The sequence below is a fragment of the Nanorana parkeri genome, unplaced genomic scaffold (assembly GCF_000935625.1).
Source record: "Nanorana parkeri isolate BGI_ZX_2015 unplaced genomic scaffold, ASM93562v1 scaffold1724, whole genome shotgun sequence".
In the NCBI taxonomy this organism is placed as follows: Eukaryota; Metazoa; Chordata; class Amphibia; order Anura; family Dicroglossidae; genus Nanorana; species Nanorana parkeri.
The window spans coordinates 306,026-309,495 of NW_017307992.1; the positions used below are offsets into that span (position 1 = coordinate 306,026).

General features: G+C 47.2%; 1 protein-coding gene across 2 annotated transcripts in view; it reads right to left on the reverse strand.

Annotated features, from left to right (window-relative positions):
* Nucleotides 1-3,467, reverse strand: part of DRAXIN (dorsal inhibitory axon guidance protein) — a 31,255-nt gene extending 27,788 nt beyond the window's left edge. For both annotated transcript variants that reach the window (XM_018571279.1, XM_018571280.1), the window contains exon 1: nucleotides 3,388-3,467. The gene's annotated coding sequence lies outside the window, so the exon portion shown is untranslated. The remainder of the gene's footprint in view (nucleotides 1-3,387) is intronic.
* Between the last annotated feature and the right edge of the window lie 3 nt (nucleotides 3,468-3,470).

Here is a 3,470-nt window from a genome sequence, read left to right on the forward strand (position 1 = left end):
AGTTGTTGAACAGCTGCTGCATTTTTCATGCAGTTTTATAATAGGGGTAATCAGCGTGACAATGTTGTGCATGCTCAGGAGCTAGGAGACAGTGTGTGAGGTCAGGTAGTTTAAAGGGCAGCAACACTCAGATGTCAGGTGACCTCTATAATATATAAATATAAAGCAAAAAAAGTAAGCAATCCTTCTAAGTGATTAGTTATCACTAGAGGGGTCCCCAGCAGGAGGAAGGAGGTCCTGATCCCTCTATATAGATCTTTATTATCACTAGAGGGGTCCCCAGCAGGAGGAAGGAGGTCCTGATTCCTCTATACAGATCTTAGTTATCACTAGAGGGATCCCCAGCAGGGGGAAGGAGGTCCTGATCCCTCTATATAGATCTTTATTATCACTAGAGGGGTCCCCAGCAGGAGGAAGGAGGTCCTGATCCCTCTATATAGATCTTAGTTATCACTAGAGGGATCCCCAGCAGGGGGAAGGAGGTCCTGATCCCTCTATATAGATCTTTATTATCACTAGAGGGATCCCCAGCAGGAGGAAGGAGGTCCTGATTCCTCTATATAGATCTTTATTATCACTAGAGGGATCCACAGCAGGGGGAAGGAGGTCCTGATCCCTCTATACAGATCCTTAGTTATCACTAGAGGGATCCCCAGCAGGGGGAAGGAGGTCCTGATCCCTCTATACAGATCCTTAGTTAGAGATCATTTAGAATGCTGTGTCCAGTTCTGGAGATCACACTTACAAAACACATATTGATGAACGAGTCCAGAGATGGGCTACAAAAAATGGTGAAAGGTCTGAGTGGTGAAACATATCAGCAGAGACTGCAGGAACTAAACACGTGCAGTCCGGAGGAAAGAAGGGACATGAATGAACCCTTTAAATATATGAATAAAGATCAGGAGGTCGGAAGTTTCAATATGAAGCTAATATCTAGGAACACAAGAGACACGACCTCAAACTAAGTTCAAAACTAATAAAATGAACTGAACAGACTTCCAGCAGAGGAACAGAGTCAGTCAACAGTCAGTGAATTTAGGAATGCTTGGGCCAAACAGATAAAACATTTTAATAAAGGAAAAGAAAGTTAAGAAAAAATACAAAAAAGTCAAATAAGGGGCAGGCAGGATGGAGCACTTGGTCTACCAAACTACTGTAGGACTGTCCCCAGATAGAAGCACCAGTGGCTGTTGTGCATTTTTGAACCAAAATTATTTTTATTATTATTCATTTTTTATTATTATTATAATAATAAAGCACAGTGCAATGATCACACTACAACAAGCTATGAAAAACAATTAGAAACATATTCACCGATTTGACTTATTGAAATCTTCTTGCCTATATCAGACTGCTCTCCCATATGTAAAATAAAAACAACAAAAAAACATAAAACAGACAAAATTTTAGTAAACAAAAAAAAACCCCCCATAATAAATCTTAAAATAATAACAAAAAACAACTCCGCCTAACAAAACCAAAAATACCTTTATGGTTGTGTGAAAACAACATACATATATATTTTTGGTGGGTGAATGAGGTTAAAATGAAAACAAATATTGTGATCCCGCGACAATGTATTCTATTACTGAACTGAGTCCCAGCAAAGCATGACACCGGGGAATGTGGCTGAGCGAATACGCGATCTGTCAGCCTCGGGGAGAGATTCACCAGCGCTCCCGGGTGAATGGTAAAAGCATGGCCCCCCCTTTCCCATGGAGAACGCCCCCACACCGGTCGGAGGAGATTTGTTCCCGGTGGTTCCGTATCTTTGATACAACGTCATTGTCACAAATCATATTGGAATTGTGAATTCCAGAAAATGGATTGTATACTGTATGGCCCAACCACATAGGATCAGATCTGCCCATAGACAAAGGGATATTGACGACGAGCTCTGCCGTCCGCTGTGGAAACCTGCGGTGACCTGGATAACTTGCAGAACATGACATTGGATCAATTATTGGTCACGTAGAACATTTGTTTTATTGGTTTTAGAGAATTTCCAGCATGAAGCTCTGTGACTGACTTGCACTGGGATGCTTCTTAGCTCTACCCAAGTCAAAGTGTTCCCGGGAGCCCAGGAAAGCCAAGTATTGTTCAGTCAGTGGTAACGAGAGAGCAAGAATAAGATTTGTGGGAGTCTCCCCACCCCCAACTGAAAGAAGAAGAAGAGACAGAAGGACTGAAAGAAGACATGATAGGCTGAGGAGAGGCTGAGAGAGGCTGAGGAGAGGCTGAGGAGAGGGTGAGAGAGGCTGGGAGAGGCTGAAGAGAGGCTTAGGAGAGGCTGACAGACGCTGAGGAGACACTGAGAGAAGCGGAGAGAGGCTGAGGAGAGGCTGAGAAAGGCTGAGGAGACGCTAAGTAAAGGCTGAGTAGAGGCTGAGTGAGGCTGAGGAGAGGCTGAGGAGAGGCTGAAGAGAGGCTGAGGAGAGGGTGAGAGAGGTTGAGAGAGGCTGAGGAGAGGCTGAAGAGAGGCTGAAGAGAGGCTGAGGAGAGGGTGAGAGAGGTTGAGAGAGGCTGAGGAGAGGCTGAAGAGAGGCTGAAGAGAGGCTGAGGAGAGGGTGAGAGAGGTTGAGAGAGGCTGAGGAGAGGCTGAAGAGAGGCTGAAGAGAGGCTGAGGAGAGGGTGAGAGAGGTTGAGAGAGGCTGAGGAGAGGCTGAAGAGAGGCTGAAGAGAGGCTGAGGAGAGGGTGAGAGAGGTTGAGAGAGGCTGAGGAGAGGCTGAAGAGAGGCTGAAGAGAGGCTGAGGAGAGGGTGAGAGAGGTTGAGAGAGGCTGAGGAGAGGCTGAAGAGAGGCTGAAGAGAGGCTGAGGAGAGGGTGAGAGAGGTTGAGAGAGGCTGAGGAGAGGCTGAAGAGAGGCTGAAGAGAGGCTGAGGAGAGGGTGAGAGAGGTTGAGAGAGGCTGAGGAGAGGCTGAAGAGAGGCTGAAGAGAGGCTGAGGAGAGGGTGAGAGAGGTTGAGAGAGGCTGAGGAGAGGCTGAGGAGAGGCTGAGGAGAGGCTGAGTGAGGCTGAGGAGAGGGTGAGAGTGGGTGAGAGAGGCTGAGGAGAGGGTGAGAGAGGTTGAGAGAGGCTGAGGAGAGGCTGAAGAGAGGCTGAGAGAAGCTGAGCAGAGGCTAAGAAGTAGAATCTTCTTACAATGACACGGAGAAGGGACACCTCAGATGCAATCTACCTACAGACGGTGGGATAGGCTGGCATGGCCGGGGTTGGAGGATTTGGTAGTGGGGAGCAGATGGGAACAGAGTCAGGTATTGGGGAGACAATGATCCAGCAGATGGAGAGGAAGATGAGATGTCAGGAACAGACAGAAGAAATCATCTACGCCGAATATTCAGACAGCCAACAACTAAGATCATGACTTGTGATGGGAGGACTCACCAGACTCGTGTCACTCGCAGACACAGACTCCTCTGCTCTCCTCTACCTGACTCCTCTGTGCGCTCCACAGCATCAGCACCCGA